The sequence below is a fragment of the Eptatretus burgeri genome, chromosome 8, assembly GCF_056783735.1.
Source record: "Eptatretus burgeri isolate ZD-2024b chromosome 8, Ebu_testis_v1, whole genome shotgun sequence".
Classification (NCBI taxonomy): domain Eukaryota; kingdom Metazoa; phylum Chordata; class Myxini; order Myxiniformes; family Myxinidae; genus Eptatretus; species Eptatretus burgeri.
The window spans coordinates 61,901,814-61,928,089 of record NC_140968.1 but is presented as its reverse complement, the minus strand read 5'-3'; positions in this window follow the sequence as shown (position 1 = coordinate 61,928,089).

Below are 26,276 nucleotides of genomic sequence, written 5' to 3'. Positions count from 1 at the left end.
GTCGACCGCCCAACAGCTTGGACTGGGTTTTTGGGGGAATGGATGGGGCTCGTTCGGCGCTACTTCTCGCGCTCGTGCACGGGGTCCCAGGGCTTGCGCGAGGATCGCAGGACAAGGCAGGAACAATGAGCTTGCGAAGAACCAGAAGGCTCACTCCGAACTCAAACCAACTCCGAACCAACCAAAACTGAACTCCGAACCAACCCAACTGAAGACCAACTTGTTCGTCCCTTTTGTAGGGGCCGGCTCCGCCTTTCGCCCCGCCCTGTTTTCGGCTCCACCTTCCTTCGAGAAGGTTCCCAAAAAGGGGCGTTCCCTCACCCTGACCGCCTCACGCTGTTCATTCACCAATCGGTGGCGAGCTGCCCTCCCCCCTTCCTTCACACCAAGCGCTGGGAAAATGGTGGGAAAAACCCACAAGCATCGTTGTTGGTTTGTTTTGTTCTTGTTCAAATTAATAATAGAGAAAGAAAAACGACTAACTGAAGGATCGCAGCCCTAATGGATCACATAAATTCCCTCTATACAATGGGTGTGGGCTAACTACACATGGACTTATCGAGATATCTCACCTGAGGACTCTTTATGGTGTAATGCGAATTTCCACAACCGTAACACTTGGCTGAGATGGGAGAACCTGCCAGAAGGACAACAATCTCTGCAATACTTCACAGATCTCAGCTTTATGGGAGAGTGGCCAGACATAAGCCACTCCTGAAATTAAGTTACATGACAGCACTCCTGGAGTTTAAAAAAAGGCACGTGAAAGACTAAGAGCATGAAACAAAAGATTCTGTGGTCTGATGCGATAAAAATTGAACTCTTTAGCCTGAAGGCAAAGCGCGACATCTGGCAGAAACCGAGCACAATTCATCACCCATCTAACAGCATCCCTACTGTGAAACATGGTGGTGGCAGCATCATGCTATGGGGATGATTTTCAGTGGCAGGGAATGGGAGACTTGTAAGGATATAGGGAACAATGAATGGAGCCCAAAACAGGCAAATCCTTGAGGAGAACCTCTTTGAGAGTGCAAAAGACCTCAGACTGTGGCGAAGATTTACATTCCACAGGAAACTGACCCCAAGCATACAGCCAACACAACACTAGAATGGCTTCAGAACTTGAACGTGAAAGTCCTTGAGTGGCCCAACCAAAAAACTAGACTTGAATCCTATTGAGAATCTGTGGAAAGACTTGAAGATTGCTGTTCACCGATGCTGCCCATCCCTCTTGACAGAGCTTGAGCAAATCTGCAAGAAAGAATGTGAGAAAATCCTCAAATCCAGATGTGCAAAGCTGATACAGACGTGCGAAGCTGAATCCAAGAATACACGAAGCTGTATTCGCTGCAAAAGGTCCTTCTGCAAACTATTGACTCAGGGGGTTGAATATTTAATGATGCAAGACATTTCAGCTTTTCATTTTAAATTAATTCGTAAAAAATTCCAAAAACATGTTTTTACTTTGACATTATGAGGTATTTTGTGCCAATTCAAAAAAAAAAAAAATTATCCATTTTTAATTCTGGCTGTAACACAACAAAATGTGACAAAAGTCGAGGGGTGTGAATACTTTCTGAAGACACTGTACATATATATATATATATATATATATATATATATATATATATATATATATATATATATATATATATATATATATATATCTTCTTTCGGCTGCTCCCGTGAGGGGTCGCCACAGCGGATCATCCGTTATGATCCGCATAATGATTTGGCACAGGTTTTACGCCGGATGCCCTTCCTGACGCAACCCTGGTCGTCTCTTACGACACATGGATATGGTACACCTATTCTAAACGGGCATACACCGGGCCCAGTACACCAGTACTCACTTTGCCGACCTCGGAAGGATGACAGGCTGAGTCAACCTCCTGGTGTGTATTAATTCAAGCGGCCAACGGGGCTTGAACTCAGGACCTTTTGGATCCCAAGCTGCTACCCTAACCACTACCCCAACACCAGGCTTTTATATATATATATATATATATATATATATATATATATATATATATATATATATATATATATATATATATATATATATATATATATGTATATATATATATATATATATATATATATATATATATATATATATATATATATATATATATATATATATATATATATATATATATATATATATATATATATATATATATATGTATATATATATATATATATATATATATATATATATATATATATATATATATATATATATATATATATATATATATATATATGTATATGTATATATATATATATGTATATATATATATATATATATATATATATATATATATATATATATATATATATATATATATATATATATATATATATATATATATATATATATATATATATATATATATATATATATATATATATATATATATATATATATATATATATATATATATATATATATATATATATATATATATATATATATATATATATATATATATATATATATATATACATACATATATATATATATATATATATATATATATATATATATATATATATATATATATATATATATATATATATATATATATATATATATATATATATATATATATATATATATATATATATATACGCACTACTACCCATCGCTTCGCTGAAGAGAATACTATGAGAGTGGGAAAGAGAGAGGAGGTGTGTGGAAGAGAGGTGGAGTGGGGGAGTGAGGAAGGAGTGGGGGAAGTGAATACAGCATGCATGGAGTGAAAGGTAAGGCAGCATGAGGGGAGGGGAAGGCAAGACAACACGAGGGGAGTGAAGTGAAGGTGGCGTGAGGGAAGTGAAGGCAGTGTACCAGGGCATTATCGGGGAGAAAGTGCTTTCAATTAATCATCGATTGCGAAAGCAAATTTATTGCGGAAGCAGACATTGGTGTTTATGAATCCGTATTCACAACCGTCGCTATTAGGTACTCACTCTGGTGTTTTGGTTTTCAACTTTTTTTTTCGCATATTGGACATGTCAAAGTGATGAGCAATATCTATTGAACAAAGTGAGCATGCAACTTTCAGACTGTCTTCTTTAACCTTCCCAATATAGTTCAAAAGGGCACTTCTGTACCTTTTGAATGACATGCTGTCAAAACTTTATCCATGGATATATTGCCTACCCATCCATCAGCAGAGCAATCAGCACACTTTACCAGCCAATTCTTAATGCCTTTATCCCCCTTTCTTTCGAGTGCAGCCTTATGGCTGCTGGTTGCATCATTGGGAAGGGATGCAGCTATGCCGCTGATGCAGTTTCCCAATTACCAGTACACTGGTATTCATTTTGCTGACCCCAGAAGGACCCCATTTTTACCTTTGGAGTACATTTTTCAGGTCAAAATGATAGGTCAGCAATAATGATAATAGCATAATAATAATAATAATAATAATAATAATAATAATAATAATAATATTAACGCCATTTTACAAAATAACAATGTTAATGATATAAACAATTATAATACAGTCGTTATACTGTATAAGTAATCATAAGAAAAATAACATGGCAGTGTGTAAAGCATCATCGGCTAAGCAAATGTTAAAATATAGAATAAAGATGAAAAGAACTTTGAATAGAAATGTAACTCAAGTATGCAGAATGCTGTGCACATGCACACACCCCCTACCCCACGCCCCCTACACCCTGGCTGCTCATGTAGGGAGAGGGTGTTTCTGGTCATGTAAAATTGCCTTACTGAATATTCCTATTAATGAGAGTTTACTCTCCAATAGCCATGACTTCAGTGGGATTTATTTCAATAAGTATAGAAACAAAGAGATTCACATAATAACTAAATATTTAAAAATAATTAAATATTAAATATTACCCCCTGCCTCGTCCAACTTGCTCACCCCCCCCACTCCCCCTCCCCCCTCCTCCTTCTCCTCCTCCTCCAATCTCCATATTCACTCTTATTCAAACCTGCTTTCCATTTTATTAACTTCCTTAAGTTTCTTTGACACTACATTTTCTACTCTACCTTCTCTTGCTTTTCCTTTTCTCAACTTATCAACCTCTCCATTTCCTGTGTACCTCATATATTATGTTTATTATCATCCTTGCACAGTTAAGTGAGGAAATTACAGGCAATTTCATTGTTTGGGGGTTACAAAGCTCGAGAGGTCACTGCTCTAATGCACGATAAACCAACAGTTCGCCAACACTGCAAAGGACACAGTGGAATCTTTATCCTCCACCAACTAATGCTGGCAGATGCGACATGCAGTTTAAGGTCCATCCGATAAATTGCACACACAATGATGCATCACCCAGCCTGCCAAACACCAGAGTGACAGTTTATAGCTGGGTCGGGATTCAAACCCAGGCTCAACAGCTTCGAGGCAAGTATGCGTCCCTCTAAGCTATCCTGCCAGTCTCTTAATTATTCCGATCATTTATTAACACAATTAGGCTCTCACAATCATTTGAGAGTTGAAATCCCATGGAATTTCCACGGTACATATCTCATGGGATTGTGAATAGAGTCCTGGAGAGAATGGTGAAAGGAGAAGTTGGGAAGGTGGGTAAACAGGTTATGAGGAGGTAGGAGTTGGTGAAGTTTGGAATGGCATAATATTAAGGTGGATAGGGGAGGGGAAAGAGAGTTAAATATCCCACGATTTTAATGAGGAAATCTACAAGAATAAATGTCAGTGTGTGTCATTCAGTTGTCAGTGTGTCTCCTCCATAACTCCAAAACCTAGCGGACCCAAACTTTGTAATCACACCAAAGGAATTCCAAGGAATTTCATGAATGAAAATTGGGTGTTTGGGTAAATTTAAACACCCCCTTTGAAAATAATTAACGGCTTACCTTCATGAAAGGCTTATCCTTGGTCAGCCCAACTTAAACTTGCAGGGGTCAAAGTCACCATTTTGATTCGGCCTATTAATATAAATATGTTTTGCCTTGGAAACACGATATACCAAACTCTCACGGACTAATTAAAGTATATAGCGGAATCGAAATATGATTTTGGATTTAAGGATCGGATCACGTGAACTAAATAAGTGTTGAAATCTGGAGTGAAATCTGAAAATGTAAAGAAATTAGCAATTCTTATAACAAAGCATACACTGCATCTAAGCTTGAAGTAAGGCTATGCACTCTCCTTCTCCAAAGTTACACAAGAAAATGTGAAATTGCCAAAGCATTAAACTTAACTTTTTCTACTGTTCTGTTTTTCTTCTGTTTTCCCAAAGTGTAAGTTCATTGAGTGCAATGGAAATAATTAATCAGATGAAGACTCCAGTGGCATGAGCAGTGGGCATGTCGACTGGGGCTTGGGTTCTCCATGGGAACATCCCCAGAGTTAAGAAGGCAAAATAAATTGTAGGATTAGAAGGAGTAAAGCAACGGGACAAGTTAATTATGAGTTCAAGTGAGAATTTAAAAATGTTTTCAGTGGTTACAAAGCAATGAATCCCCACATCATGGCAGGATAGCCAAGAGGTAGGCACACTCACTCAAAGCTGTCTCACCTGGGTTTATATTGTCTCACCCTTTTGTGTGATCTGATTTTATCTAGGATGCTATTTCATGTCATTAGGAGCTTGGAGTGATATTATCTTCTATATAAAAGCAATGGGTGGCAGGTGGTGGGAGGGCAGAGGGGAAGCGTGGGATAGGGGAGGGGAAGGGGTGGGAGGAGGGGCCTTGCGATGCCCGGCAACGCCACGGGTACCATTGCTGGTTAAGAAATAATATGCAATGACGTAAGAATGCTCTCTTGCTTTCTTGCTGAAAAACGGAAAGAAAGGGGGAAGGGAGTACAAAGAGATGTGGGTGGTTGGGGGGGGGGGATGGGTAAAAAGGCAACAACGAGTTGGGATAGAGGTGTTGAGGACTTACAGTGGGTGTGAGAGGGTGGAGTGAGTGGTTGATCTTTCCATTGAAACTCTTGGCATTCGAATAAGATACCTTCAACCTTTCCCTTCCATTAAACACCCCTGCTGCCCCGATTTTGCAACCACATCCTCAGCCTCTAGTCTTAAAAATTACTGCTTATACCACTTACCAATACATTTACCACCAGCATGGTGACTCCCAATAATTTTACTTCCAGCTAATAATGACTTAAATTTCCTCCTTATACCTATTATCAATATGAGCTACACAAGAACACATACTTTCTGAGTTTAATGCTGGGCTATGACAATTTACATACAAATATGATGTGATGCCTTGCACTGTGAGAGTATGACCTCAATCGAAATCTCCAATACTCATTCATTCTGTTACTGTTGCAGAAGGTGGATGAGATCATTGTTCAAATGATGCATGTACTGTAGCTGCATACCAAGGATGGGATGTCACACAGCTCAGTCTGGTTAGATAATTCTGGCTGCTTTGCTTCTTTTCTTAGTTACTGTTATTTCACTGATTTTCCTTTTTGATCCAATATCAATTTATTTTTCTATCTCACAATTCTTGTCTTGTTTCATTTGCTCAACCTCCTCCAGAATGATTATTTCTCTAAATCAACTACTGTTATTACTCTTCCTTTCACTCTCCTGCTTTCTCACGCTCTTACCATGCTGGGACAACATTAATGAACTTGTTTGACTTGCGCTAAATTAAAAGCAAAAACTCCTGATATTTTTTATTGACCTCAAAAAATCCTTCAACAGCATTTATAGACAGACCTGCCTTGTTTATATACCCGATAGTGAGGCTATATGGCATTCCAGAGAAAAGGATCGACATTGTGAAAATCATGTATCAAAATTCCAATTGCTGTGTGAAAACTGAAAACGGGCTGACTGACTTGTTTGACATCTTCACAGGAGTTAGACAAGGCTGTATTCTATCACCCCTTTTGTTCCTAATTGTCATCGACTGATAAACTTCATCATGAAAAGATCACTGTAAATAATCATATGGTATTCATTGGTGTAACAACACTCGCTTAACAGATCTATATTTTGCAGATAATATTGTTGTAATGTGCACCTCAATCAGAAAGCTGCAACTGAAGATCTCAATCCACCAGCTCTCAAGACCAGGATAAAAATTTGTGATGATAAGATCAACATCATGTGTGTTGGGTTATGGACAAATACTCGAGAAATAGAAGTTGGACCCTTAAGAATAGAAGTTGGACCCTTAAGGGGTGACCCTTAAGAAGTTGAAATTATTTCCATATTTTGGCAGTGATATCTGGCGGACAGTTCTATTGAGAAGGAAATCGATGTACGCATCTGAAAAGCATGTTCAACTTGATGCTTTTCAACAGAGGGGCCTTGTAAAAATCTTGAAGGTTACGTAATCTGATCGACTAACAAATAAAATCTACAGGAGAGCTCAATAGGTACCCCTCACATATAAGCTTTTGAGGAGGAGACCTTAATGGGACAGACATATTCATCGAATGAGTGATGAAATAATCCCTTGCATGGAAATGAAATGGGTACTTGTGAATGGAAAACGTAAAAGGTGATGTTCCAAGAGGACTTGGCGTGACACCATGAAAAGGGACCGAGAACGATTTGGATGCTAAGACGCCTGGTAGAGCTGAATGGAGACAACTTCTGGCCTCTTGCTCGGGATTGAGTGGGAAAGACGAAAGACTAAGGTAAGGATATGCAAAAGAATGGGTAAGTGGAAATGCAAACAAAATATTAACAAAGAAAAAGGAGCTGATACTCAACCCCCTCCCCCACCTTTTGGAAAGTATGAGGAATCGATCTGTGTAATATGAAAGCTCAATCTTGAATGTTTTTCGAAATATCGCATACACAAGCCGTTACCAAGATGGTTGCCATGGCAACATAATTTAGCCAATTAGCTGTGATCTATTCACGTTGAGATAATTTCACGAGGAATAGATATCTGCAATATGAAAGTGAAATGTTCAACGATTTTTGAAATATCACGTACACAAAAATGCATGGACGGATGATCGGTCGGTCGGACAGAGGCCATTTTAATGTCTCCCATCTCCGACCTTGTCGGAGGGATGGGGGACAAGAATTATAAATGCAAGGAAAGAATGGAGGCTATTGGAGGGAGGAGGGGGGGTAATGGGGGTAACAGGAGGGGAGAGAATAAAGGCGAGTAGTTTGTAGAAGAGAGTGTAGAAAGACCGTGATGTTTGTTTAAAACAAATCATGTGATATGTGGTGGAGGCATTCCAGTTTTTACCTCCATCATCGAAGGTGAGTGGAGATTATGTTTTCACCCCATCTCTTTGTTACTTGCAAAATCAAAGATTCGCAACTATATTGGTTGGTCTGGTCTGGTATTACTTGGCAAATTTTTTTTTCTAAAAGTATGTTGGTTTGTAGCATTTGTCTGTTTGTTTGTCATTTTTTGTGTTTGTCACACGATTTTTGGCCACAGTTTTCCAGCAATCGTTCTGAAAATTTTTTGTGTTTGACGGTGACTGGCCATGGACAGCAATGCTTAATTTTGATGAAGATCCGAATCTGGATCCGGATGTGAGAATTTTTCAAGTGATTCTCCACCATTGAGAGATAGGGCCAAAATTAATATGGAGCACAATATCTCAAAAGGTTATGGAGGGATTATGATAACTTGGTGGATGAGTTTCGTCGGTGACAAGAACAAACTGATTCGATTTTGGTTGAGGCCCGGATGCAGATCCATCCTATCAGTGGAATACAAAACGTAAACTGTTCAGCCTAGTGGAGATATGCACTCTGCCAGTGCTATTGTAGTTGTTGTTGTTAATCCTTTTGTGAAAGTTTATTCAGTTGCAGTACTTGTTTGTCATAATCTCTTCGACGTTGCAGCTTGATTAAATTGGGAGAGAATAAAATTTTAGCTGGGTCTAAAAATTTTTAAATGGCAGATCTTCTGACCTCACTTTGGAGATTATCCTAGTATTTTTCAGAAATCCTTCACCTTCGTGGCCTGCTGGTCAAAGGTAACTTTGATTGGTGTAGCTATGACCTCAGCATACACTGACTGGACCAATATATGAACCAACCTAAGCAATTCAGCAACATCAATGAATCCCAGAGCCTGACTGAGTATATTTTTCCTCCTGGCTTTATGGAAAGCCTTCAATTAGAATGATAGTTTTCTTCATTTTTATATGTGTATACAATAAATAGATAGCCCCTTTTCCCTGCTTGTGGAATTATTTTACACCTATCATAGAAAATTTCTCACGAGGCATAACATAAGCTCCCTTTGGTGGAATTTTGACCTTTTCTAACAGATGCAGTTAACAAATAGTTTCCAACAGCAAATAGCTTCTCAACACCCAAAATGTTAATGGCACTGCATGGCGTTAATTGAACATGATTTTCCACCATCTTGGCGATGGTATTTGTGAAAGGAGAAGTCAATAAATGAGGATTCTATAAGACATGATCTTATGGAATGAAAACACAAGTGGGCACAATTTTGCAAAACACCACTGTGATTAACACAGCAGTGTTCATTTTCAAGACTCTGTCATTCATGTATGGCAGTAAAAAATATTGAGATTTTGTCCCATCTGTAATTTGACAAACTAGCGGGCACCCTCCACACGGGCCAGAGTACCTGTGTTGGCCCACCGGACACAGATGGCCACTTCGTGTCCGAGGAATCCACGAAACGTAAAATTGTCAAGGATAACACCACAATCAATATACAGTCAAAGCTCGTTACTATGCCACCTCGCTTCTATGCCACTCTCGCTATTATACCACTTTTGCTCAGTCCCGACAAAATTCAATACAAAATAAATTTACTATGCCACCCCCTACTCTCGCTACCATGCCACTACTGTGTGACTGTTCAAAGGCACAAGTCGTGAAAAAGTCTGTATTGCGCAGTGCTCGATTATCACACTCACGTCCAAAGGCGAAGCGATGAACTACAGTCCAGCTGCGCACAACATAACTCAATACGTACGCGCATAGTCAGACTGTGTCAAAACACGCGATTCTTCTCCCCGATGCCAGCCACAACAAGCCAATCACAACACGCACAACGAGACACAAAAAAGCGCGAGCACACACACAGACACGCAGGCACACGTACAACAGTGACATCATTTTTTTTTCAAATTCAGCCCATAATGTCAGGTCAGAAACGCAAGCGAAACGACTTTACGCTGAAGGAGAAGAAGGAGATCATCGATGCCGCGAAGAAGGAGCCGAATCAGTCCAAGTTGGCCAGGGAGATGAGCAAGAAATGGGGCGTCGAAGTTAAGAGAACCACCGTGAAGGGCATTCTCAGCAAGAAGGATGCAATCGAGGCTGCAATCAAAGCTGGATTTCCATCGAAGTGCATGAAGTTGATGCAGGCTCATGACCCGAAGCTTGATGAGGGAGTGCTCATGTGGCTGAAGCAATCAAGAGGACAGAATGTGCCTGTCAGCGGCGATCTGATCAAGGAGAAGGCAATGAAACTGGCCGAGCTGATGCACATCCCAGACTTCATGGCGAGCGACGGTTGGTTGGGCAATTTCAAGAAGCGCCACGGCATCACGTTCAAGACAGTGCAGGGCGAAGCTGGAGCGGTGGATTCGCAATCCCTTCTTGAGTGGCAACAACAGGTTCTCCGGCCCTTACTCGGGCAGTTCTCCGCAGACGACGTCTTCAACCTGGACGAGACTGGACTCTTCTGGCAGCTGCTTCCGAACAAGACCATGGCTTTCAGGGGAGAGCGGTGTACTGGAGGAAAGAAAAGCAAGCAAAGGATCACTCTTCTGGTTGGGGCAAACATGAGCGGCAGCGAGAAGTTCCCTCTTCTGGTGATTGGCAATTCCAAGAAACCCCGTGCCTTCAAGAACAAAGAGATCCCGGTCAAGTACAAGGCAAACTCGAAGGCGTGGATGACGGCGGAGCTTTTCGAGGAGATGTTGCGTGCGTGGGATGGACGACTCGGCCAGCAGGGACGCAGAGTGCTGGTCTGTCTCGATAACTTCTCTGGCCACCCTCCCGAGCTCGAGCTGAACAACATCCAACTGGTCTTCTTCCCACCCAACACGACAGCCAATTCGCAACCAATGGATCAGGGAATCATAGAGAACCTCAAGCACCACTACAAGAAGCTCCTGCTATGCCGCCGGCTTGAGGCCATAGACGAGGGAAAGGAGTTCAAGTTCACGTTGCTCGACGCTCTACACGTCGCCCGGTGTGCTTGGGAGCAGGTCGGCAAGTCGACGATCAGGAACTGTTTCGCGAAGGCCAAGTTCATCGAAGAGGAGATCCAAACTGAGCCACAGGATGCGGAGCTGCCCGACATATGGGAAGCTCTGCCTGCCGAGGAAAAGATGCACGAGAACGAGGAGATCGAGCTGTCTGACTTTCTCGAAGCCGACGAGCGCCTCGCGACTGGCGGGTATTTCACGCTGGAGGAGATTGCGGAGGAGATTCTGTGCAGTGAGGAGCCGGTGGAAAGCGAAGATGACGAGGTAACTGTCGAGGAGGAAATCGTTCCGTTCGAGGAAGCCCAGCGTGCTTGTAGCACCGTCCGGAAGTTCATGCAGCAGAGAAGCGGGAAGCCCGGTGTGATGCAAACGTGTGATCGGCTAGACAACGAGATGCACGAGATCCGCCGAAAGAATATGCGCCAGCCGACGATTCTTGAAAGCTTTGTGTGTCGTGAATTTCTCGCCATGCCATATGTTAGTGTGTGAACTCTGTTAGTGTGTGTATGTTCTCCGTTCGCTTAGCTTATACAACAGTCGTGCCTTTTACTTGCTGGAATAAATTTTGTCTAAAGATTAACTACAGATGGGTAACTTGAGAAAATAAGGCCGTTTTTACAAAATCTCGTTACTATGCCACTCTCGCTACTATGCCACTTTTGCTCGGTCCCGACGGGTGGCATAGTAACGAGCTTTGACTGTAGTCTATTAGAAATTCAAGTCGTAGGCATTCTTTGCCAAAACCTGGCAACCATTTTTAGTGGCGTCTCGCGTAGCGAACGCTGGCTCTAAGAGAGCTCCGAGCTCCGTGTTGTTGTTGTTGTTGTTGTTGTTGTTGTTGTTGTTGTTCTTCTTCTTCTTCTTCTTCTTCATCTTCCGGTAAAGACAAAACCTTTAGGACGTGGCTCTTTTATATACAGGATCCGGATCTCCTTAAACACTAAACACCTGTACACATCCTCGCATTGAGGGCTCCTTTTGAGAGCGTCTATCATGAACTTTTAAATATATTCTGACATTTGCTTTAAAGTTTTGAAAAGTTCACGTTACTATTTAAAGATTATCCATTTAATGTGTTGTAATTTCGTAAATACACTATTTTGTCGTCATGAACGAGAAGCCTCCATGATGGGTCTCGCTATTGGCTCCATCAAGGCACGTGACGAAATATCGGAAGTTGTTGTTGTTATTGTTATTGTGATCAAAATGCTGATGTTTCAACTTTCTGTAATGAATTTTAGCCGTGTCGAGTTGCGAACGCTGGCTCTTAGAAAGCTCCGTGTTGTTCTTCTTCTTCTTCTTGTTTCTTCTTCTTTTTCTTCTTCTTCTTCTTCTTCTTCTTCTTATTATTATTATTATTATTATTATTATTATTATTCTGGTGAAGACAAAACCTTTAGGACGCGGCTCTTGGACACATTTGTCCTTGTTTTCTAAAGGATTTTGACCCGCTGAATCAAATGAGCTCAGTTGTCAAACTCTATGACATGGTTTTTTATGTACAAAATAGCTGATTTTGAGATGGCTGCCATACTAAAAATACATTTTAAAACATCGTATAACTTTTGAACCAGTAGGGCGAGAAAGAAAATCTTGGGATCTATCCTTAGTGATTTTGGCATTCTAAATCGATTAGAATGGGTGTTTGGATGATCCAAGATCAAGATCATCCTGAAACTCAAAATGGCAGCCTTAGCCTCAGGCAAATTTAATGAAAATCTCATCATTTTGAAACGGATAGGGTGAAAAGACGATTTCAGTGGTTATTCATGCACATTTTATATCTTCCAGTCCATTGTAATCGTTTGGAATTAGTTTATAGTTTTATGATTGAAGACTAACATTGTGTGACATTGTGTATTCAACAGCTTGGTTTCAATTATCATACATAGATACATGAATAACATGTCTCAAGAGATCATTACTTCTCCTAACTCAAGAATTGTTACAGTTTCCCCTTCCCTACACTGGCATAATAAAATACATTTTGACCAAATTTCTTCCAACCACACCTGTTTGTGCAATCCCTTTGACAAGAACATGTGATTGGGGTAGTGCCGTCTTTCAAGAGTGGCTTCAGTGTCATGAAGTTGGGCTGCAACTTGCCGTCAACTTCAATCCATCCATAGTCGAGAGGGAATGAGAGATTTGGAGTGACCTCAATGGCTTGTCCACATACCATTGTCTGGTGATGATCCCACTGTATATACAGTTTTGTTGCATTGCTTTTAGTCAACAATAGCGTGCCACTTCCTGATAAATGGCCCAACTTTATAAATTACCCTGTGAATAAGCAAGAACTACAGAAGTTGTACACTGAGCGGATGCTGATTGCTTCTCCAGAGGACAAGACATGAGTTATCTCTTGGTGTTTCGAAAAGAGCAACGAAGTGCAGTAAAACACTGAGTGAAACACAGAAACATTGTCTGGCAATCACGAAGAGGCAGATACTCGTATACTTCTAAATTGTGTGGGTTCAAAATCCAACTCAGTACTGGTCATCGCTCAGGATACTGATGTGTTCTTACTCTGACTGTCTCATTATGGGAACCTGCACGCTGACAGACTATGGCTCAATCGTGGGACTCAGAAAAAGCTGAAGTATCTACCTATTCATGAAATCTGGACTAAGTTCACAATATCTTACCTTCATATCACACCCAGCAGAATCTTAGGCTTTCATGCCATCACAGGCTGTGACACACTGTCTTATTTATATGGGCAATGAAAGAAGACTGTGTGGAGAACATTTATTGAGAGCCATGACCGACTTGCTAACCTCGGAGAAGGTGATCTTGACCAGGGCACAATCGAAGCAGCTGAGCATTTCCTCTGCAAGATGTAAAGCAGTGGTTCTGCAGAGACCTGTAATTGCCTCCAAGTTGTGCTTTTTGAAATGTATGGAGCAACTGACCTTTTGCCCCCTACAAGTGATGCAGCAAAACTGCATATACAGTGGGCTCATTACCAGACAATGGAATAGAGACAAGCCATTAAGGTCACTCCAAATCTCCCATCCCCTCTCGAATATGGATGGATTGAAGTTGAGAGCAAGTTGCAGCCCAATTTTACGAGACTGAAGCCATTCCTGAAAGGCTGCACTAATCACATGTTTTGGAAAGGGAATTGCACAAACAGATGTGGTTGGAAGAAATCTGGTCAAAATGTATTGCATTATGCCAGTGTAGAGAAGGGGGAAACTGTAACAATTATAATTGAGCTTGAAGAAGTAATGACCTCTTGAGATATGTTCCCGATGTATGGATGTATGTACTGTATGTATGTTCTTTTTCTATGTATGATAATTGAAACGAAATGCTGAATACACAGACATACAATTGTAGTCTTTAATCATAACACTAGAAACTAATTCCAAACGATTACAATGGACTGGAAGATATAAAATGTGCATGAATAACCACTGAAATCGTCTTTTCACACTGTCCGTTTCAAAATGATGAGATTTTCATTAAATTTCCCTGTGGTGAAGGCCGCCATTTTGATTTTCAGGATGATCTTGTTCTCAGACCGTCCAAATACCCATTCCAATCGATTTAGAATTCCAAAACCAGTATGCATAGATCCCAATATTGTCTTCTTAGCCTTGCTGTTTCAAAAGTTATGCAATGTAAAATAATAAATGTCCCAACTTTATTAATTACCCTGAGATTTATGATGATCCGAGAGGTGGGGTAAGCAAAGAGAATGATATGTTGTGTTTTTAGTATCACGGCCATCTCAAAATCGTACATTTTGTATATAAAAACGAGGATTGAGAATTTGGCAACTGGGCTCATTGGATTCAGCAGATCAAAATATTTTAGGTACAAGTAAAATAGATATAAAATATCATAGCCCCCGTTGTTTTCGTAATTTTGCTGTACGGAGTTAAAGAGTGAGCCAATATTTATTTACAACTTAAATTGCCACCAGTCTACCAGTCGACCATCTTTGATCAGATTGCAAAATAAAGGTGCGGTGAAAAACCTGAGAGTGAAGAAGAGGAGAGTTAAGACAGTAGCAAGGCAGGGGAATTTTACTCAGAGAGTAGTTAATCATGGAATGGCCTCCCTGGAAAGGTAGTAGCAGCAGAAAAAGGAGATAAGTTTAAATTAGAATTAGATAAGTACCTGGAAGTTATGGAGAAAGAGGGGAATTTGGCTCTGTAATTGAGAAAACACGTTCATACGGCTATCAGATCGGAAATCTGGTGTCATCAAATATATTGTTGCGGAAATGGCCCTTAGTGTGTTAGTAAATATAGGATTAGCCCAGATCCCCCATTAAATGCATGTTTATCCAGGTTGTTCGGTAATTGGACGTTACATGTGTGTCGGGAGGTGTAGCAGGCTGTTCATTGTTTGTGCAGTGGTGGCGTATCGAGAGGTTCTTCTTCTTCCTTACCCTCTCCAGACTACAGTCCCCGCCCAGCGCTCTGAGAGTGGCAGTCGGCTTCGAGAAGAGCGAGCGCCGGAAAGGCAGGGGTGGATCTTCCTGAGCGTCAGGTCGGGCAATCAACAGTAGGAGGAGCTGCATGAGGGTTTTTGCGATCGGCTCTCGTAAAAAGGCCGCCCCGAAAGGCAGGAGGAACTGGATGAGGTCAGTCTGCCTTCTGCTGGAGAGAAACGACGAGTGGGAGTCGCGATCGGCTGTGTAAGGGACGGCTGTGTCTGTCTGCGATCTGCTTCGTGAAAGAGGCAAGAGAGGCTGCTTGAGTCGAGTCTGTGATCTGCTTCATGAAAGAGGCAGGAGGAACTGCATGAGGGGAGTCGGCGATCGACTTTTATGAGGAGGTCCTCGACACTTTGATCTGGAGTCCAGTGACGGAGCCTCTGACTGTCTTTGCTCCCGGCACGGCTTGACACGTTTGTCGATCCGCCTGCGGAGCCCAACACCCCGATTTGGCCTGTTCTGCTGAGCAGGCCAGGCCTGGATTCGTATGCTGGACCTTGTGAAAAGCCAGCTGGAGCACACGTGGACCTTCCGCTCTTGTGCCGTCGACCTTATGGGGGCTGAACGCGCTGAGGCTGCGTGCGTGGGCGGTGCGACAAAAAGACGACGCCGCCATTTTGCCATGTGGCGTGTTTGAGCTTGGGCGCTCGAATCCATTGACACCGGCTTGTCACGAGCCGCATTCGTGCCTTTGACACTTTTCCTCTTGTCCATGAGGCATCGCCAAGTACTGTGTGTCTTGTCTGCATGTTGTCTGAGGTTTATCTCACTAGGGTTCCCTTCGAAACCCGTAATCCGTAGCTCCCAAGTTAAGGGTGGGTTATAGATTGATTAAAACATTGTCATGAATGTTTTGCTTGTGCTGGGTTCCCCGATGTGTCCCCAATAAATCTGGCTGATTCGGATGAAAGTTGCCACTTGAGTTTATTCGTGCTGCACCGAGGAACAATCGGCTCGATTTGGATATAAAACCCAAACGGGCTACGGACTGGCAGACTCCGCTCGGTCTCTGACAAATCCAGTCTGTAGCCAGAGTCTATTTCCCCAGCTGGCAAGGCACAGGTGTATTTTGGTATCGTGATCTGAGGCGCGTAATCCGAGACCTGTGCCGAGCCAGCCGGCATTTCAACCATGGAGACAGCGGTGCTGTTAAGTGACGCTGAATCTTCAACATTTGGCTGTCAAGAGTAGGGTGCAAATCCCGACACCGCCGAATCCTTAACAATATTTTGCTTTGAAACTCACAAAGAGAGAGCACCCCGAGTGATATAAAATATCCAATTGCTTTAGAAACAGTCACGACGGCAAAGAAAAACGTGATCGCTCGTATCCATCCATGAGGACTATCCTCTGTGCAGAGCAATGGTGCTGCTTAAGCAGTCTCCTTGGCTATTGGGCACAATCCTGGATGGGTCACAACTGCGAGACAAGATACGAGCAAGCTGGCACTCATTTTGCTGACTTCAGAAGGCTAACTGGCTGAGTCAACCCCGGCAGCAAAGCAAAGCAAGGATTTGAATATTAATTCAACAGCAAAGCAGAATTTGAACTCAGGATGTTGGGATCCCAAGCCCACCACTCTCGCCATTAAGCTAACACCAGGCTTGCTCGTATGTGACTGAGGTTAAAAATTAAAGCCTCCAAGAAACGGTATGAATCATTGCCACCAAGGTGCCCACGTAAACAAGCACGCAGGCGCGCGCACGCACACACACACACACACACACACACACACACACACACACACACACACACACACACACACACACACACACACACACACACACACACACACACACACACACACACACACCTGTGGATTCCCTAATTTACAGATCCAAATATACCTATATATACATATATACCTATATATACATATGTATATATATATATATATATATATATATATATATATATATATATATATATATATATATATATATATATATATATATATATATATATATATATATATATATATATATATATATATATATATATATATATATATATATATATATATATATATATATATATATATATATATATATATATATATATATATATATATATATATATATATATATATGTATATATATATATATATATATATATATATATATATGTATATATGTATATGTATATATGTATGTGTATATATATATATATATATATATATATATATATATATATATATATATATATATATATATATATATATATATATATATATATATATATATATATATATATATATAAAGCCTGGTGTTGGCGCAGTGGTAAGGGCAGTGGCTTGGGACCCAAGAGGTCCTGAGTTCAAGCCCCGTTGGGACACTGAATTAATATATGTATGTATATGTATATATATATATATATATATATATATATATATATATATATATATATATATATATATATATATATATATATATAATGTGTGTATATGTATATATATATATATATATATATATATATATATATATATGTATATATATAAATATATATATATATATATATATATATATATATATATATATATATATATAAATATATATAAACCAAGTCGAAAACACCAGGGGGTTGACTCAGCCTGCCATCCTTCCGAGGTCGGCGAAATGAGCACCAGTTGTACTGGGCCCGGTGTATGCCCCGGTTAGAATAGGTGTACCATATCCCTGTGTGTCGTAAGAGGCGACCAGGGTTGCGTCAGGAAGGGCATCCGGCGTAAAAACCTATGCCAAATCATTATGCGGACAACAAAACGAATTTCCATACCGGATCGGTCGAGGCCCGGGTTACCAACGACCGCCACCGGTACCGGTGGTCAGCAGGGTACCAGTGGAAATTGTGCTACTGCTGGGCGAAGGAGGAGAAGGAGACGGGGAAGGCGAGTCCGGAGGCAGTGGGAGAGGGGGAAGGGTAGAAGTGTGGAGGTGAGAGTTGGAACTCTGAATGTTGGGACGATGACTGGCAAAGGGCGAGAGTTGGCTGATATGATGGAGAGAAGAAAGGTGGACATACTGTGTGTACAAGAGACCAAGTGGATGGGGAGTAAGGCGAGGAGCATTGGAGGTGGTTTCAAACTGTTCTACCATGGTGTGGATGGGAGGAGAAATGGTGTCGGGATAATCCTGAAGGAAGATCATGTCAAGAGGGTATTGGAGGTGAGGAGGGTGTCTGACCGAGTGATGAGTGTGAAGTTGGAAATTGAAGGGGTGATGATGAATGTCATCAGTGCATATGCCCCACATATGGGGTGTGAGATGGAATATAAAGAAGATTTCTGGAGTGAGTTAGATGAAGTGGTGGAGAGTGTATCCAAGGATGAAAGAGTGGTGATTGGAGCAGATTTCAATGGACATGTTGGGGAAGGGAATAAAGAGGATGAGGAGGTGATGGGGAGGTACGGTCTCAACAAGAGAAATGTGGAAGGTAGAGTTTGCAAAAAGAATGGAAATGGCAGTGGTAAACACGTATTTCAAGAAGAAGGAGGAACACAGGGTGACATACAAGAGTGGAGGAAAGTGCACACAGGTGGATTACATCTTAAGTAGGAGATGCAACCTGAAAGAGATTAGTGACTGTAAGGTTGTGGCAGGGGAGAGTGTAGCTCGACAGCATCGATTGGTGGTCTGTAGGATGACTTTAGAGGTGAGGTTGAGGAAGAGAGTGAGGGCTGAACCAAGGACCAGATGGTGGAAGCTGAAGGAGGAAGACTGTTGCGTGAAATTTAGGGAGGAGGTGAGACAGGCGTTGGATGGTGGTAAAGATGGGTGGGATGATTGGGCAACGACAGCAGAAGTTGTGAGGGAGATAGCTAGGAAGGTACTTGGTGTGACATCTGGACAGAGGAAGGAAGATAAGGAGACTTGGTGGTGGAATGAGGAAGTACAGGAAAGTATAAGGAAGAAGGGGTTGGCTAAAAAGAAGTGGGATAGTTAGAGAGATGAAGAAAGTCGGCAGGAGTACAAGGAGTGGCGTCGAAAAGCAAAAAGAGAGGTGGCTAAGGCCAAGGAAAAGGCATATGACGAGCTGTATGAGAAGTTGGATACAAAAGAAGGGGAAAAGGATTTGTACCGATTGGCAAGACAGAGGGACCGAGCTGGGAAGGATGTGCTGCAGGTTCGGGTGATAAAGGACGCAAATGGGAATGTGCTGACGAGCGAGGAGAGTGTGTTGAGAAGGTGGATGGAGTACTTTGAGGAGCTGATGAATGAAGAAAATGAGAGAGAGAGAAGGTTGGAAGAGGTGGAGATAGTGAATCTGGAAGTGGGGTGGATCAGTAAGGATGAAGTGAGGACTGCTATGAAGAAGATGAAAAGTGGAAAGGCGGTTGGCCCAGATGGAATACCAGTGGAGGCATGGAAGTGCTTAGGAGAGATGGCAGTGGGGTTGTTAACCAGATTATTTAATAAAGTCTTGGAAAGTGAGAGGATGCCGGAGGAGTGGAGATTAAGTGTACTGATTCCGATTTTCAAGAATAAGGGTGATGTGCAGAGCTGTGGAAATTACAGAGGGATAAAGTTGTTAAGCCACACCATGAAGTTGTGGGAAAGAGTAGTGGAAGCTCGGTTGAGAGGAGAGGTGACGATCTGTGAGCAGCAATATGGGTTTATGCCAGGAAAGAGCACCACTGATGCGATGTTTGCTTTGAGGATGTTGATGGAGAGGTATAGGGAAGGCCAGAAAGAGTTACATTGTGTGTTTGTGGATTTAGAGAAAGCTTATGATAGGGTGCCAAGAGAGGAGTTGTGGCATTGTATGAGGAAGTCGGGAGTGGTGGAGAAGTATGTGAGGATCGTGCAGGCTATGTATGAGGACAGTGTGACAGCGGTGAGGTGTGCGGTAGGAATGACGGACCGGTTTAAGGTTAAAGTGGGATTGCACCAAGGATCGACTCTGAGCCCTTTCCTGTTTGCAATGGTGATGGACAGGTTGACGGACGAGATCAGACTGGAGTCTCCATGGACCATGATGTTCGCGGATGACATCATGATCTGTAGGGAGAGTAGGGAGCAGGCTGAATCGAGCCTTGAGAGGTGGAGGTACGCACTGGAGAGAAGGGGAATGTTAGTCAGTAGGAGAAAGACGGAGTACATGTGCGTAAATGAGAGGGAGGGTGGTGGTATGGTGCGGTTGCAAGGAGTTGAGGTGGGGAAGGTGGATTGGTTTAAATACTTGGGATCAACTGTCCAAAGTAACGGAGAGTGTGGGAGAGAAGTGAAAAAGAGAGTGCAGGCAGGATGGAGTGGGTGGAGAAGAGTTGCAGGAGTGATTTGTGACAGAAGGGTAGCTGCAAGAGTGAAGGGAAAGTATACAAGACGGTAGTGAGACCAGCTATGTTGTATGGTTTGGAGGCGGTGGCGCTAACAAAAAGACAGGAAGCAGAGCTGGAGGTGGCAGAGTTAAAGATGCTGCGATTCTCGTTGGGAGTGACGAGGATGGATAGGATAAGAAATGAGTGTATTAGAGGGACAGCACAGGTAGGACGGTTTGGAGACAAAGTGAGAGAGGCGAGATTGCGATGGTTTGGACATGTGCACAGGAGGGAAACGGAGTATATCGGGAGAAGGATGTTGAAGATGGAGCCGCCAGGCAGGAGGAGAAGAGGAAGGCCAAAGAAGAGGTTCATGGATGCGGTGAGGGCGGACATGCGGGTGGTTGGAGTGTCAATGGAAGATGTGGAGGATAGAGCAAAATGGAGACAGTTGGTCCGCTGTGGCGACCCCTAGCGGGAGCAAGCCGAAAGAGGAAGAAGAAGAAGATATATATATATATATATATATATATATATATATATATATATATATATATATATATATATATATATATATATATATATATATATATATATATATACACATATATATTGTTGTGGTTGACGAAATTCGCAAACCACCATTCAGGTCCCGTAGGTGAGATATCTCTGTAAGTATATGTGTAGTAGCCCAAACCCGTTGTTTAGAGGGAATAAATGTCATTCATTCGGGCTGCGACCCTTTTAGATAGCCGTTTTTCTTTTACTATCTTTATTTTGGACCAGCCGCCATTACTACCACCACAACCACCACCAACCACGTCTCAACAGCCATCCCACAACAACCACCAACCGCGACGCCGCTTCACAACAACAGCCACGACCCTTGCCGTCACATCTCGATCTCGCAACCATCGCATCACCGCCATTCCCGCGCCGCTTGTGGGCACCGATCCTGGACTCGTACAGGGCGCGCACCGAGCAGCGGGTGCAAAAACACCAGCCTTTCCGAGAAATCGGATCAAGAATGATTCACGCCCACTTCTGTTCCGTCCTATCAGCGAGCGTGGGGCGATTTGGCCCCGCCTCCAGGTGCGTCGGAGTATAATCGCTATATGCAGATTCGCAGATCAAGAATCATTCATGCCCACTTTTCCTCTGTCCAATGGGGAGCGTGGCTCCGCCCCCGAGCGATTCCTGATCCAAAAATCTGCATATGATTTCTCCTGTCGCACTATAAAGCGCCGAGCACGGAGCAAATCGAGGCAGTTGGACGGAGTTGAGAAGAGTGGAGAGTGGGAGAGTTGGAGAGTTGTGGCGGCGGCGAAGGCAGTTGAGAGAGTGTCTGTCGGGGTCCGGGGAGGCTGGAGAAGCCAAGGATCTTTGTGGAGGTCTGCGCACGTGTCAGAGTCGGGGAGCTGCGGAGAGGGGAGGCCGGTAACACGACCGAGGTCGCGGTGGAGTCGCTCGTCGCGGGACCCAAGCCAGCGAGATATCCTCATTCCCCCGAGCATCAACAACCCCCTCCTGTTTCCCCCCGCGCTGAGATAGTGTGAGAAGGGGGCCCCGTTCCGACCCCATTCCAGGCAGTGCCAGCGAGGCCCGCGGAGTCGGGGCGCCGCCGCCATTTTGCGGCTCATCACCAGACGGGTAGGTTCGACGCGGTCTCGGCCCCAGGCCCGTCTGCCCCCTTGTCGATGAGGGTGGCCCCTTCCTTTTTCTTTTGCTTTGAGTATATGTGTTGTCGGCGCCGTCTGTGAAGTAAAACTGTATAAGTGTTGCCGTGTGCTCGGTAGTCGGTAGTAGATCTGCAGTGTGTTTTTCTTTTGTTGCATTTGCTTTTTGTGCAGAATTGTAGTGTTACTTTTACATTTGCTTTTGGTGCATAATTGTATATGTGTGCTTTCTGTTTGCCACGGAATAAATGTGCTTTATGTTGAACTGTTTTTCCCGTTTCGCTTCGTCTTTTCCTTTATTGAATCTCCATCTTACTTCACGTAAAGGGTTGGTCGTGGGCTAAATACGCCCAATAATTAATCGAACCGTCGAGGTTGATGATAACACCGCTCGGTTATCCCGATAGTACGGAACGGGTCGCTTAAAGTGGCCCGTGTCCGAAGTCGACCTGCGGCGAGGTGCGATCGCCCGGTCTACCCTCCGTGTGGGTACTTAGGTAGGTCGAATTTGGCGAGCAACCCTATTCCACGCGGGGGGCCGATTGGCACGATCTTGGTGAGGCCGAAAGGCCCACCCATGACTAGTTCCCGGCGTTAGTCCGAGAGGGTCACGACGGGATTGTCCGTCCGGTGGGCGACGTGCCGCGATTCGAGTTACGCGGCCGCTCGCACGCCGGCGGGCGCGAATCCGCAACAATTTATTTGGTATATATATATATATATATATATATATATATATATATATATATATATATATATATATATATATATATCTATATATATATATATATATATATATATATATATATATATACATATATATATATATATATACCTCTGCCTTGTAGCAACTGCCTACTGTACATCGCAATCGGGACAGGAACTGCACTGCCGTCCACTGTAGGGCACTCAGCAAGTGGCTTAAGCACTCAAGCAAGCTCTCCAATGAATGCTTGCCAAGTAATAACGATTTTAAATGTCCAAACTATGTCTGAATTAGATCAGTGAACACTTTTTCAAGAGTCAGAGCGGCTGATAAGTTTAAATCTGGAGCTTAATTTTTGTAATTCGATTTGTGTAAGAGATTCTCGAGGTTATTCATATGCTGAAATGAAACAAAGCCACATATGCTGGTGTTGTTGTTGTTCTTCTTTCGGCTGCTCCCGTTAGGGGTTGCCACAGCGGATCATCCGTTATGATCCGCATACTGATTTGGCATAGGTTTTACGCAGGATGCCCTTCCTGACGCAACTCTGGTCGCCTCTTACGACACAGGGATACAGATTGGGTTTCGCCATGATTCCGGGCTGCCCTCCACCCTCTCATAGCGCGGCCCAGCGCAGAGCTCCCGTCCTCAAGCGATCCTCCAACCCAAGCCTCCGAGTATCCGGATTACAGGCGCACGCCACTACGCCCGGTCCACATATGCTGGTGTCTCTGGGTGTTTATAAGCATCGTCATGTCCCCAGTGATCCATAGTTATGATGAACTGGTATTAGATAATATTAGTGTGGAAAGTGAAAAAAACAAATTATCGTTAAGAAAACGTTGTGGCCTGTTTCAAGTTAAGGTATGCTTGAGCATGCCAAAAAACATGGCGGCACATTACCCAAGGATATTCCTTCAGACCCAACAGAGTGAGATGGCTGAGGTTGGTGCCTGATAAATAATTAATTAAATAAGGCCGTGAATTATCTTCAAAAGGGGTGTTTTAATTTACCAAAACATCCAACTTTCACTCTTGCACTTCCTTGCAGTTTTCGATGTTTGCATGCAAAGTTTCAGGGTTTTGGAGTTAAGAAGTGCACACACACACACACACACACACACACACACACACACACACACACACACACACACACACACACACACACACACACACACACACACACAAACACACTGCCATTGCCATCTATTAGTATAGAAAATATATATATATATATATATATATATATATATATATATATATTGTTACGAATTTGGGAATTCGATTGCACACAACATACAGGTTCCTTTAGTCAGCTATGTCGAAAAGTGCTTGTTCCCTAGATAGTTCACCTTCCATTGTTTAAATGTTCAGAAATTGATTAGATGCGCTGCGGATCGATTTAATAGTTAGGGAACGAACAATGGAGACATCCCTCCCCCTCTTCTGCGAAGAGCAAGAAGAACCCTGCCGTCCTGTGACTCATGATGTCAACAACTCCCTCCCACCCGTGGTTGAGCAGGGGGATGGATCATGAGGGCATGAGTCACGCCGGGCGGGGAGGAGGGGGGGGCAGAGAAGGATAAGAGGAGATCGTTTTCTTTTGTTCGTGGTTACTAAGCTTTTTGCTTTGGCAGAGAGTAGTCGTTAGGAGAGTTGGAGAGAGCTGAGTTGGAGAGAGCTGAGTTGGAGGGCAGATTTGGAGAAGGGAGTTGAGAGAGTAGCCGTTCAGGAGACCTTCGGGTCCTGCTTGGCTTGCGTTCGGGTTGAGGCCTTCGGAAGCTTTTTGCTTCGGCTGCCTCAGTGAGCTTCGGCTGAGGCCTGGCTCGGGAGAGCTTTTTGCTTCAAGCTGCCCTGTTTGGAAGAAGTTAAGCCAGTCGCTTGGCTCGAGCTGCGAGTGGTGGCTTCTTCTTCTCGGTTCATGGAGCTCTTTGTTCTCCATTTTGGTTCCTGGCTTGGTGCGACTCATCGACCTCTTCGTGGAGGTGGTTCCTCGGGGAAGCGACGCATCGACGGGAAGGATCAGCGCCTTGTCTCACCAGCACGTGTTGAGAAGCGCGGAAGGATTCGCGGGAGCTCGGGAAGTATCGCGGCTCGGCTATTGGATCCAGCTCACTCTCGCTGGAGCCCGGGTCCCAGCAACTTGAAGACCACACGAGGTGGAGAGGTTCGAGATAGGTTCTGGGTTTCAGCTCACCTGTCCTCCGAGCTGGAGCTCGTTATTAAAGGCCTCTGCCACCATTTCTTGGGTGTGTGTATGTGCGTACGTGTGTCTGTGGGCCCGTCTATGAAGTAGGAACTGCTGTTAAGTGCAAATGACTGTACATAATAAGTAGACGATTGTTCTTTTGTCGTGTTTATGTTGCTTGTATAATGTATACCTGTTTTGCCTTGTTTAATTGCATACTGCTTTATTATAATAAATGTCCTTGTGTGAATGTAAACCTGTTTGTTGCGTCCATTCCCTCATTGAACTGCCCCATCTTGCACTCGGAATATAGTTGGTTTTTAAATAGCCGATAAATAGAATCGGGTCCGGCGAGGTCTGGCGATAATACCCGCTCGGTTATCCCAGAACGGAACGGACCACTTAAGCGGTTCGTGTCCCAGCAGGCCTTCACCGAGGTACAGTCCCTCGGTAGGTTACCCGCGCTGGTACTTAGGTATATCGATATTCGGCTATTGACCCTATTTTGCGCGGGTAGAATACGGACTGGGTCGTGGTGGGATTAAAAACCCACCCGTAACTGGTTTCTGGTGTTGTTCCAGAAAGTCACGACTGGATTGTCCGTTCGGTGGGCGAAACAACTGCTATTGGTTAGATGCGGTCGTTTGCACGCCGGCGGGCAGAAATCTACAACAATATATATATATATATATATATATATATATATATATATATATATATATATATATATATATATATATATATATATATATATATATATATATATATATATATATATACAGTTCTGGAAAAAAATAAGAGACCACTCCAAAAATTTTTTCAATCAGCATC